Raw genomic sequence first — 13,417 nt, 5'->3', positions numbered from 1 at the left:
CGCATGCTCCTGGCCGGGGGAAAGGAGTGTTGTGTCTATAGGACTGGTTGGAGTCCCCAACCAGGTCCGTCGTTCAAGCGGGAGCGCCGACCGCTCCCATTGGCTGAAGCCGTCTGACAGCCGGCTATAAAAGGGAGCTGTCAGACGGCATCAGCTGTTGCCGCCAGCTGATCTGCCGAGTTAGCCAGGCAGAGGCAGCAACCCTTTATTCAACTGAATAAAGCCCTTAAAACGTTCGCTCTGGCTTCAGTCTCGTGTCTCCGCCACCCTACAACAGATACATACAGCCTAAAAAGATTAATAAGGAGCAGAGAAATCTCAATTTCTAATGTTATTATGAATCGTCCAGTCAAACGTTGTCTGCACAGTAAAAAAAATATTTAGGGACCAGAAGAAAAACACTACACTAAAACTGCAATGATTATCATATTCATTTGCCATAGGCACAAGATAGGAATAAAACAATATGACACTGAAGAAATCTTCATAGTATATGTTTGTGCCATAGTGAGAGTCCTACAGCTAAGTTGTTTACTTTATTTACTTTATATGGCCATGAATAAAAGTGATATACAATATTAGTAAATAAAAAATAGTCAATAAAATCCATATAATAAAGCAGATTAGAATTAGACTTAGAATAACTTTTAAGATTATAATTTAGAATACATGCAAATCCATAAAGTGGTGGAAAAATACCTCATACAATATGTGGTGCCGTTTTTTCTACCTGTAGAAAAAATACCAGATCTTTAATGCCTTTCAAAGGGCAGGTAGATGAGATCTTGTTATAAAGAGTGGGAGCAGCAATAGAGAAATGTAATGGGTAATCCTCAATTTACAACCACAATTGAGCCCCAAATTTTGGTTGCTAAGCAAGACAGTTGTTAAGTGACTTTTGCCCCATTTTATGACCTTTTTGCCACAGTTGTTAAGTGAATCACTGCAGTTATTAAATAAATCATGCAGTCATTAAGTGAACCTGGCTTCCCCCATTGACTTTGCTTGTTGAAAGTCAGCTGGGAAGATTACCAATGGTGATTGCATGACCCTGGGACAGAGCAATTATCATAAATATATGCCAGTTGCCAAGCACTCAAATTTTAATCACAGGGATACTGCAATGGTCATAGGTGTGAAAATCGGTCATAAGTCACTTTTTTCAGTGCTATTATAACTCTGTCACTAAATGAATGGTTGTAAGTTGAGAACTACCTGGATCCTGCCATGTGACATTAATAATATTGGATCCTGAGTATGTCACTCTTGTCAGATCTTAGTAAATGGGGAGAAATAGTCAGAGGGGTGGTTCTGGCCCTGCAATATGAAAGGTTTGAATTGCAGCACCTTGAATTGCACTTGGAAGCTGGTAATAACTAATATAATCTTATAGAAGTTTATTCACTAGAAATCTTCAGTGGGTTGCAATGACTCTCTATTCTAAACCCAAAATACTACTTACTCTAATAACATTAAAGATAGGATATGCAAATGGTTTCCAAAACACAGTAAAACAGGCTGGGTAAGTTTCTCTGAGCTATACCACAAGTGTAAACAGTATTTTATTCTCGGAGAGGGTTAAGATTTCTTAATCCTTCAAAAAAGAATTGGATAACCATTTAGTATACAGTTGTAATCAGTAATGATTTTAAAACAATGGGAAATAAATGCCTCAGCTTATTTATTTAAACAAAACACTGCTTTACTGACTGTTAAAACAGCTAGTTTCTGTACCTCTATGCTACATTTCTGTTCTAATATATAGGTATTTTTTCAGCCTAGATCTGATAGCCTTAGCCTAGAAAGTCATAGGGTGATTTTGGACTAGTCACTCTCTTTCACCCCAATCTACTTCACATACCATAGCTGTTGTGATGATGGAAAAAAAGAACAAATAATTATGTATAGCATCATGAACTCCTATGTGAAAGACAAAGTATACATTTGATCAACAAAATGTAATATTTTATAACAAGCATTGAGAGACATTTCATCTGTTTTTGTTTTCTTCTGTTGATATATATTGTCCCACCACCTGGCCTATATGTATCCATGAAACACATTTGATATTCCAATCAGAGGAATCTGGAATGACTTTCTCAAGCAACAATCATCCAGGCTTCAGGCCTTTTTCTTTCAAAATAATAAACTTCTTTCAAGATGGCTATGATATGAATTCTTTATTGCATTCACTAATTTAGAATTGTCATCAAGAAGTTTTAGAATCATAGAGTTGGAAAGGACCTTGAAGTCTTTCTAGTCCAACTCCCTGCATAGTGTCCTCAGACCATGCTGAACAGATAGATGTCTGTTTGGTCTTTTCTTAAAAATATAGTGAAAGGTACCCAAGATTTAAGGGGCTGTTACAATGCTTAAGTACGTTATACTATTTGAAAATTAAAACAAGTGTATTTAGAGGCCCTAAATCTGTATTATTTAGTTTGAGGAAAATAAGGCTAAAAATCTTATTCACAGCCAAGGAATATGGCAGAGAGAGATTTAGTTATCTAGTTCAGGGGTCTCCAACCTTGGCAACATCAAGACTTGTAGACTTCAACTCCCAGAAGTCCACAAGTCTTAAAGTTGCCAAGGTTGGAGACCCCTGGACTAGTCTACCTGCAGATATTAAGATAAGGCTTACAGTAATAATAATATATTATAAAGAAAACTTTCCACACAAAGATACAGAATTCCTGTTAATAATTATTTGGACAGAATTATTTTCAATGTAAAACATTGCTCCAATGATTAGGTACTTCCAAAATCTTTTGGTTCATTCAAGATTAGATCAACTGCATTTTACCATTTGAATTAGAAACAGGGAAGATTTGCCTTGACATAGTTTCTCTGAAAATGGAAAAGGAGAATAATATAATAATATAATATCACTAATAAATCTGGGGAATTCTTACAGCGACATGCAGATGCGAACTTCTTTTTTGTTAATGAAGTACCGTATCTCTCCCACACATTTCCCACAGATATAATCAGCTGTGGTTTCTCATTTGCCAAAAAGCCTCAAAATGAGAAGTCATACAGTACGCTTTTACAGTATTTCAAATCAAACATCACACAATGTAATTAATTGATGTTTCCTAAATATTGTAGATATTTTCCAACATGATGTTATCATTGGTGTATTAGGTAGTTCTTAAGTATATCTTCTAGCATTGACACTAAATATATGCAGATTTAATTTGATTATTGCTTTTTGTACCAATGGTGCAGGCAGTTTCCCCTCAAAGTGTACAAGTGTATTTGGATAAACATTTTACTCCAAAATGTGTGTCTATGTGGGGAGGAAATATGTGCAGGGACAAAGTAAGAAAAAGACACCATATTGCTATTTGCAATCAGTTTTATCAGAATATTCTTTTAGTATATTCTACTTCTGTGATTTTTTTCAGTGGTATATGCAGCATATTATGAGGAACTAATTGAATAAAAATACCAGTGTTTTCCATGTTTGTATGTTTTTGTTGTAATATATGGCTTTTCATGAAAGGGTCTCCCATGAAAGGGAAAAGAAAATAGTAACAAAAAGATGTATGTAAATCTTTCAATTCTATCAATGAATAGAATTGAATGTAGTTTATAGAAGATTACAGAATCATTATCCAGTCATCAGGTTGCAATGCAGGGGTGGGATTCTACCTGTTCAGATCGGTTCTATAGAACGGGTTGTTACGATTCTGCGCAGTTCAGAGAACTGGCAAATTGCGCCACTGGCTGGCTCCTCTCTTCCCCACCCACTCTCTCCTTACCTGACATGCACGCCATCAAATTTGCCTGCGTTTGGTAAGTTGCTATTTTTTGTTTTTCCCCTGACCATCAGCTGTTCTGTTGTGCTGGGAAATTTAAATTAGCTAGAAAGCTAGAAATCGTTGGATTTCTTGCTTTCTAGCTAATGTAAAAGCAAAGCTGAAACTTCATTAGGACTGATGCTTCTATTGTTCAGTGCAGACTCAGGTAGCAGATTGCAGAGAAAGATAGATCTGAGTGAATCTGTGATTCTGTGAGCAACTCAATCTGCCTGCCTAGACCTCTCAGCCAGTCCTTTAGTATTTAAGATTTGTCTTTAAATCATTTAAAGAATCCAAACTCCAGCTCCTCTTTAGGACAATGATGGTTTATTCAATATAGCATCAAACAACAAATACTCTAATCAGGCAAGAATGGCTAAAAGCCAGGCAAGGTTAGAGTTGGGTTTGAGTTTGCTCCCTTTCCTTTTATCACCATTATCATGAGACACACCACAACACACCCAGGCCTATACACAGTTCTAATTCTGGCCACGCCTAACCCATTATCCCTAAATGCTATTAACCCTATAACATGTCTACATCCCTACCTTATTCCAACCTTCACTAACTGATCCCCACCTGGTGCCACCTTCACCATGTTTTAACTAAAGTCCTAATTATCACCTATTTGTGTCCCAATCCTCTTTAACAATATGCACTACATCAATAAAGAGCCAGTTCCAGCAGCTGTGCAGTTGTTGCAGAATCCATCCTGCAGCCCCGCAGTTGTTGCAGAATCCATCCTCAGCTCTGCTGAGTCATTCTAAAGCCATCAGCCAGAACACAAGCAGAAATACAGATCCGGCAGCAGCAGAGATAAGGTGACATAGCCAACTGACTTGCTGTGAGGCATATTCGGAGCTGATGGCTCTGAGTGAACTCGGAGCCCAACGCTTTGCCTGATTTTGGGTAAAAGTTGCTCTTTTAAAAAATAAAAAATTCAATATTTATATCAATATTTACATACAAGCCCCACCCAGCCAGTCACATGACCACCAAGCCACACTCCCAAATTAGGCCATGCCCACAGAACTAGTTAAGAAATTTAAATCCCACCCCTTTTGAGATGGTTTTGGAAATCTTGATCCTTAATATTTAAAACATAAGCTAAACATTTGTTAGATTGTGCATTGCATATCTAATATAAATCCTATTCTCAATACCATAACTATCTCCTGCTAGATATGTGTATCAATGAGTCAAGCTAAGTTCCTTTTGACTTCATAAGACAACTCTGGAGTTTTCTCAGCAACAAAACAGATATATTTTGCCATTGTATTCTTGTAATGTATATTCCATCTTCCTAATCTACCCCACAATTTGACATTACTTGGTGGCTTTCCCACCCTGTAATAAACGAATCCAATTCTCCTCAGCTTCCAAGCCAAGAAATATAAGTCATGCATGGGGCCTTAGCTCTCTGAGTTAATAAATATTGCATGGGGTTTGGCTTTACATTCATATTTCAAATATGCTCATATTTAAAGTTTACTTTATAAACCAAAGAAAACTAAAGACACTTTTTTCATAATGGAATAGAAATACTTATACCAAAAATTTTCACCCCAGAAAAGTATATATATTATAGAGCCACTGCCCTTTGTCTTTTAATAGGGGAAATTGAGTATATAATAGTAGCATTGACTTTTGTGGCTTTTGTGGCTTTTGTTAGGTGATTGGCTTACTTCCCATGCAGCTTTGTACTTCAAAGAACTTTTGTATGGGATTGCATTATGTGTCTTAAAAATGCATTGATTCATTTGAAATTTAGTACTGAATACGTTAGAGTTAAATTCTGAAGTCTGTTGTTTAACCAAAAAAAATATTGAAAAATTTAAAAATATTTTTAAAAAGGCAATAGGGAGACCAATACTTTTCCTATGTAATCCTATTTCTTTCTCTACTGTGAAATAAAACTCCAATGAAAACATACATTAGAAACAGGTCATTTCATACTATAAACCTAGTATCATCAAAGGATTGGCAGTCTTATTTGAGTGTGGATGGGTTGTTTGTTTAAACGGCAAACAGAACAAAATGAACTCTGACATACTGTTATCGCACACTTGTCACATACCACATAACTTAAAGTACTGAAAACAAGCTGGTTTAAAGGCATGATATTGGAGAAACAAGCCCCAGAGATAATTCTTTTGAAAGATACTGCAAGAACAGGGCATCATTTGTCTGCTGTCCCTGAATCATTTCTCAATGAACTCTGGAGAGGGGTCTTAGCATACACTGTTAGATAAAATTCTTCAGAGACAATCCATGATATCTATGACTGTGGCATTTTTCACTTAAGCTGGCCAGACCAAGAGCAAAAGAAAACACAAAGGACACATACTACTCCTCTGAAGTTATCTACAAAACTCAACTGAAAGTGAAAACAAAGTGAACACATCAAATCATCCACCACAAGGAACTTGTTTGTTAAAAGCCACTTGCCTTGACCCCACCAGAATTGGATATTTAATATAGTTTGTGTTACTGCTTTCTAACAGCAAATAGCTTTGATAGTCTCTAAATGGTTCTTTTTTAGCTTAGTCAAGAAACTACTGTGGGAAGGATCAAAGCTCAACTAAATTCTGTTTACTTCTCCATTTGGCATTTATGCACTGTTTACAAGACTCACATTTATCTTGCATAATCCTTAAAACACAAAACGAGTGCATAACCTAAAAAAGCAGTTTTATGTTTTATATTTTTTATTCTGATATACTTGACTTAAATGTTCGTGTGTATATGTGTGCCTATCCCTGAAAAGTAGTAGCTTTGTTTACACATAGCGGCTTTCCACAATGCAGCTGGAATTTAGCTGATGTTGCTGACAGCTGCTGATTCTAAGAAAAACATAGACGTAATTACCTATTGAGACCTATGGCCCTTGCATGGAAAAGTGGGGTTGTTGGCTTTAACCTGAGTGGTACTGAGTGCTTAAAACCAACTTGGAATCAGTGATTGAACCTCTTCTTCAGTATTTCCCTTCTTCCCATGTTTGGAGAACAATTTCTTTAACGTTGCACCCTAAGGCAACACCCAAGGAAATAAGAAGAACCTTTCCTCTTTAGAGAAGGCTGCAGCTAATCCTTTCCTGATGTTTGTTTTCATGCCATTGCCTGTTTTCTTTTTCTCTGGGCCATGTTCACGCCCCACCTATGAGGCATACTAGTTTCACTTTAACCTGTCAGCAGAAAAGAAAACAAGCCTGTCAGCAAACCAGGAAGACCATAGAAGGATGGATAACACAGCGATTTAAAAAAATAGTAACTGGGAAAGTGAAAATGTTCCCAAAGAACAATGATATTGCTTTAGTTTTTGTTTCCATTTCATGTTTCATTTCCAACCAACTTGAATGTGCTAGTTTGGAAAATAAGGAATGAAAAAGGGACACTAATTTTTAAAAATACTATTAAATAACATGATAGAGAGCTTTCTCATAACATATCTGTGAGACAATAAGCAGTCAGCTTTGCTCATTTGAAAACTCAAAAGATAGTGGGTACAATCAACACATCCTGTTTCCAGAATCCTAATCTATATTGTTTTGTACTGACAATCGCTAAACCATAGCAATTTTCATCAGAATGTAAACCTAACCTTTAATGTATCTAAAGGGGGATTTCGAGTATACAGAGGCTATTTATGATTTTTAAACCAGCGGCCGCCAACCGGTGGGCCGTGAGAAAATTTTGGTGGGCCGCAGAGAAATCTCACCCCCAGAGCACCCCTCAAATCCAGGCTGCGCAGAAACACAAGGCTACGCCACCCACACAGCTTGCGGGAACCCTCCCTGCCCACTCCTTACCCGGTAAACTTGCCTGATAAATTTCTATTTTTCCGACCATCATCTGTTCTGCTGTGCCGGGAGATTTAGATTAGCTAGGAAGCAGGAAATGGTTGGATTTCTTGCTTTCTAGCTAGTCTTTAGATCTTCGGCTCTGCTTGAACCTTAGGACTGAAGGTTTGCTTGCAAATTCAGCAAATTCAGTGCAGACTTACGGCAAGCAAATTTGAGAGACTGAGCTAGCCTATGGCAGATAGAGAGATCAAAGTGGATCCTGGGCACTGCACTGTAATGGAGAAACGGGCAATGGAGCAGCTGGCATGAGGGAAAGTGGCCTTCCCCTGAGCTGGCCACTCCATTGCCCGTTTCTCAATTGTAGCACAGTGCAGTGCCCAGGGTCCACCTTGATAGCCGAGGTGGGTGTAATTTAACAACCGGTTCACCCGAACTGGTGAAAACTGACTGAAACCACTGTTTATAGGGCTACCCAACTCAAACAATGTGATTCTGCGAGGCAGACAAGCAAGTAAACAACGAGTAGCAGTCCTGTCATGGCTTTGTCGTATCCCAGTTCACAGGAGAAGGAGGAGTTGGAACCAGTACTGTCCAATGTGGAGGGCACAGTCCCTTCTGAATTGGAGAGTCCAGGCACTAAGGATGAGGCAGTTGCAGGGCTGTCTGGCAATGTGGGGGAAGCAACTGGACAGAGAGCCATCTGCAGGAGCAGAATAGCTGCAGAGGACCAGCAGAGATGACAGGCTTCAGACCACCTCGATCCACAGGCGAGGAGAACAGAGTGGAGGGAAGTCCAGAGGAGGTCAGCAAGGTTGTTTGTGAAGAAACAAACCTGCCTCTTTTCACAAGGAACAGTTGGGGAAGGGTGATTTAACCAGATGTGTGTTTTTCAGGAACACCTGATTGTTTTGATGTGCAGCTTCATGGCTTTCCTGGATCCTGTCTCTTGAACTTTGGACTGTGTTTTTTGTATTTTGAATCTCAGACTTTGCTTGTGGACTTTGGAATTGACTCTCAGACTGTGCTTTTGTTGTCAAAATTCTGGATTTGTGGGTATTACTTCCCTCTTTGACTCCAGCTGGTATTTTAAAACTTGTTACTTTAATTATTAACTATTATAACTATTATTAGTTAACTATTAGCTATTATACTTTAATTATTATATTATAACTTAATTATAATTTAGTTAACTACAGACATAATCCTTCAAATAGGCTGGACATTTCTGGGATCGATTCAACCTTCGATCTTCCAGGATTCTGGGTTTCCTATTACACACATCAGTGTCTCTTTGTTTAATTTCAGGGTCACTGGATGTATCCCTCAGGACTTCAGCCGGTGGGGGGTTCATGCCAGTGCCCAAAGTGATGCCACTTTGGGCACTGCGATCTCTGTCTCAGGTAAGTCACTCTCCTCATTCTCTGTAGTTCATTGTCCTCCAAATCGTCATCGGTCAGTCACTCTGGGTGTCTCTGCAGCTGGTCGATGTGTCTGCACCACACCTTACTGTTGCCGAGTTCCACACGGTATGACCGTGGCCCTGTGACTTCAAATATATGGCCGGGTACCCAAATAGGCAATAGTTCTTGACCTTGTTGGAAATGTCTGACTTTTTCTTCCTCTTTTTGTTGGTTGTCCATCCTGTAGTTGGGGTATATTCTATCCAGCGGTGTTCTCAATCTCCTGCCCATTAACAGCTCCACTGGGCTTCTGCATGCTGGGTTAATAAATACCTTTCTAGCTTTTCTTGTATGTTGCCTTGCCCCATTCTACTTAGGGCCTCTTTTGTCATGCACACCACCCTCTCCTCTTGACTATTTCCTGCACGGTGAAATTGAGTAATGAGTGCATGGTGGACACCCCTGTTCTCCAGGAATATTTTGAATGGCCTGTCTATGAACAGTGGCTCATTGTCAGAGACCCACAGATCTGGCAGGCCATGGGTTGTGAACAGTATGTGGAGTACATTGGTGGTGGCATCTGTAGTGGTCATGCTCATGACAGCCATTTCTAACCACTTGGAATAGGCATTGATGACAATTAAAAAGAATTTACCGTAAACTGGCCCAGCAAAGTCGACGTGCAGTCTGGACCATGGACTCCTAGGCATCTCCCATTCTTGTGGCGGCATTATGGGAGGGGATGATGGTCATGTCTCTTGGCAGGGTTTGCAGCAGGCCACCCACTGTTCAATGTCTTTGTCCATGGATAGCCACCACAGGTAACTGCGAGCTAACACCTTCATGTAGTGTCTGCATCAATGAGTCTCGTAGTTGGTGGGGTATCACTACACAGCTCCCGCACAGAAGGCAACCCTTCTGTACAGATAGTTTATGTTGTCCCGCTTTGAATGGCCTAAATGCTACGTTTGTTGGATTTGTAGGCCACCCGCTCCACATCAAGTTCAGTACTTGTGCAATGGTCGGGTCTTCTTTGGATTTTTTAGCCACCTTGGTGGTGGTGATCAGTCCTGTTTGTAGTGTCTCTACTATTAGTACTGTTGCTATTGTTGCAGAGTCTTCCACTTGTTTTGCTAATGGGTATCTACTAAGCGCATCTGCTTTGCCTATGTTCAAGCCCGGGTAGTGTATGAGCTTATATTGATAGGCCGCTAAGAATTCAGTCCATCTAATCATGCATGGGGACAGGATTTATGGTGTCTGTCTGTCACCTGTGAGGAGGCCTAATAATGGTTTGTGGCCAGTTATAAGCTCAAACCTCTGCCTGTATACATACTCATGGAATCTTTTAATCTCTGCAACAGCAGCCAGTGCCTCTTTGTCGAGCTGGCTGTAATTTATCTCAGCCCCAGACAGCATTCTCCAAAAAAATGTGAGAGGTGCCTCTGTTCCATCTTGGAACTTGTGGCTCAGGATGGTTCGACTCTGTATGGAGAGGCATCACAAGTCAGTGTTAGGGTCTCGTTGTACTAGATTCCTTAGTTAGTTCTTCTCTCTAGTGAGAATTTCATCTTTTTCTTTTTAAATGACCTTAGCTTTTCACCTATTTTTTCAATTTTTGAGTAGAACAATGCCAGGGAAAGCACATGTTTAATTTAAAGCAGCAGCAGCTTCCCTAGGATTGCACAACTACTTCTGTAGCTGAAGCATGATTCTGATAAAAGATAAGTTTGGTTTAAGGAGTTGCCAACAGATGCTACATGATGCCCACATATGTTCAGCTTTCTTCTTCAAATCCCAAGCTCTGCAGTGTACGAGTGCACCTGTGTATATGCAAACTACTTCAGTGTAAAGCAACAAGTGGGTTGTTTGCTTGTTTATTGTGTCTTTGAGTCCGTTTTTGACCTTTAGTATCTGCCTGGACTAATCCCTACAGTTTTCTTGGCAAGGTTTTTCAAAAGTGGTTTCTCGTTACCTTCTTCTTAGGGTATGAGTGACTGGTCCAAGGTCAACCAGCTGGCTTTGTGTTCTAGGCAGTGTTAGAACTCATAGTTTTCTTGTCTCAAGCCTGGTGCCTTAGCCACTACACCTAATTGCCCCTCAAAGGTAAATTGAATTAATTAAATTATTGTATTAATTAAATTGTAAATTATTTGATGCGTATATTAAGATGTTTCAGTGTATATATTTTCTTTAAAATATAGATTCTAACAACATTGAATAAAATGAATAAAGTGCATTCTCATAATTAAATAAAATAATCAAAGGAGAAAACAATAACAGAAACATATTTATGTAAATATAGCAATATTGCTCTTGCTTCATAAATTATATGTTATTGATGATTAAAATTTGAAGATTGTGTCATGTATCCATTTACCAGTTTTGTTATAGAAAATCACCAAATAAGATAACAGCAAATAGCCCAACTACCAAGACCATTCCTACCAACACTGATAGAGCAAGCCACTAGTACATAAAATAAGAGCAAACCCCACTCCATACTAGCACTGATAATGTTACCTGACATGTTACAGTTTGCTAATGAAGTATTTGCAAGAAAACAACCAATGTCAGAGAGCACCAAGGACCTCACAATTCAACCCCGAGCTAAAAATATTCTCTTTTGTCAATGCCTCTTTCGGTATATAAGAGATGTGTTTCTAAATTTGGGGATCACATTGGAGTTTCAACTTCTTGCCTTCTGCTTTTGAAATTTTTCACTTCCTTTTCCCCAAGCCCTTAACAGTGTTTTAAATGTTTTGAACTGAAAACAAATCACCACCAACCATCTGGGAGTTTCACATTCAAAGGATAGGATAATATATTAGATCAAAACACTATCTGAAGTGTGTATTTATAAAGGGGCACAGCAACTCTACTGTAAAACCCCTAAATGTATCCCCTGGGGATTAAGCTTTGACAACATAGTCAAACAATTAAATAAAATGTAGAGGATTCCTCCTTGAAGCAATTAAATTTGGTGCCATTAACAGCTGTCTAAAAGCTGGTTTGACTTGACAGAAGGAAGCTGTCTTTTGAGACACAACCTTAGAATAAAATAACTACATTTGTGGCATACTGAACATTCTTCCAAATGCCCCTCTATGTTTTTTAAGCTTTTCTAACACTTGATATCTCTCTTATTCATTGACAGGGATCGGAAGACATTCCTTGCAATCAGTCCCCCTTGTCTATCACCTGTTTTCCAAATAATTTGTTAACCTGGGTCTTATCTCTACCCCCCCCCCCCAGCCCCCAGAACTTCAGAGAACTCATCTTCAATAGTAGCCTGAGAAAGGGCTTGCCTAACATGAGGTTTATCATATTTATCTTTTCAATTTCACTGTGTTTCCAATACCATGGGGAATGTCTTATTTTATGGACTTTCTGAAAAGTACTGTTTATGGGAAGCTGGTCCACAAGTCTCTAGTCACATAAAGCAACTCCATGGAATCAGAGATGAGAAGATGAAAGATCTTGTCTCTCCATTTCTTTTATCACCCTATATTTAGACATTCCAGAGGTATGGAGTGATATACTGTTTCCATCCTCTCTGTGATTTTGGAGATTTGGCTGGCACAGAGAGAGAAGCTGAACTTTCCCACTGCCCAAAACAATGCCCAAGGATTTGAGGGGAAGGAGCATTTGGCAACAGCCTAATGTCGCCAATAAGAACTGAAAATTCCCAATTGCTGATTAAATCTTTGTAGACTTGCCGTGAAAACATCTAAATTATTCCCATGGCCAAAATTGTGTTTGAAGTAGAGGAAAGGTACTACTGAAACATATGACAGCTAAAGATAACTTTAGGCTGTCCTTGCCAGCTGGGGATAAAGATAAAACAGAAAGGCATTTTTTAATAGTATGCTTAGTTCTGGGGGTGGGGAGAGATAAGAGAGATAAGAGAAAGAGAAAGTAGAGCAGATATGAAACCATAAGATATTTACTTTAATCCAATATTGATTTTGGCATTGGAATATCAATCAGGCAATAATTGCATCATGATGTCACAATGCAGGTAATTAACACTTTTAACATAATTGTTTGTGCAGACATCTCTGAACACATATTAACTTGGCCATAAGAAGGATACATGTAACAATATCATATATCATTTTCTGACCATTGTCAGAATGGTATTAAAGTATTTAAAATTTAAGCATACACAAAATTAGTAGATAATGACTACTAATAGAATAATTTCATAAAGCAGTGTTGATTTACAAAAATATAATTTTAGCATAGAAACAGAAAGCTGTGTACTGACAATGAATGGGGACAAAACATTTGCAACCAAATCACCAAGCTTTGAGCTCAAACCAACAGCATAACTGCCAACCCAAGCTACTAATATTCAAAGACATTTCAATATAGAAAACTATTGGCAGAAATATCCAGTGGTCCATCGA

General features: G+C 38.7%; 1 protein-coding gene and 1 long non-coding RNA gene across 3 annotated transcripts in view; one reads left to right on the top strand and one right to left on the bottom strand.

Moving 5' to 3' along the window:
- CXADR (CXADR cell adhesion molecule) overlaps positions 1-13,417 on the bottom strand; it is a 244,819-nt gene that overhangs the window by 45,002 nt on the left and 186,400 nt on the right. The gene's annotated exons all lie outside the window — the stretch shown is intronic.
- The window catches only part of LOC113436311 (uncharacterized), a 58,806-nt gene continuing 54,035 nt past the window's right edge, over positions 8,647-13,417 (top strand). The window contains exons 1-2 of one of the 2 annotated variants that reach the window (XR_015744343.1): positions 8,647-8,686; positions 8,911-9,005. This is a non-coding gene — a long non-coding RNA (uncharacterized LOC113436311). Of the gene's footprint in view, positions 8,687-8,845; positions 9,006-13,417 lie in introns of those variants that run through there. The other variant, XR_015744342.1, reaches the window with a different exon arrangement.

Source organism: Pseudonaja textilis, chromosome 7, assembly GCF_049901715.1.
Source record: "Pseudonaja textilis isolate UNSWEBS1 chromosome 7, rPseTex1.2, whole genome shotgun sequence".
NCBI classification, from domain to species: Eukaryota; Metazoa; Chordata; class Lepidosauria; order Squamata; family Elapidae; genus Pseudonaja; species Pseudonaja textilis.
Note: the sequence above shows the minus strand (reverse complement) of the source record. Positions and strands in the feature narration are given on the sequence as shown.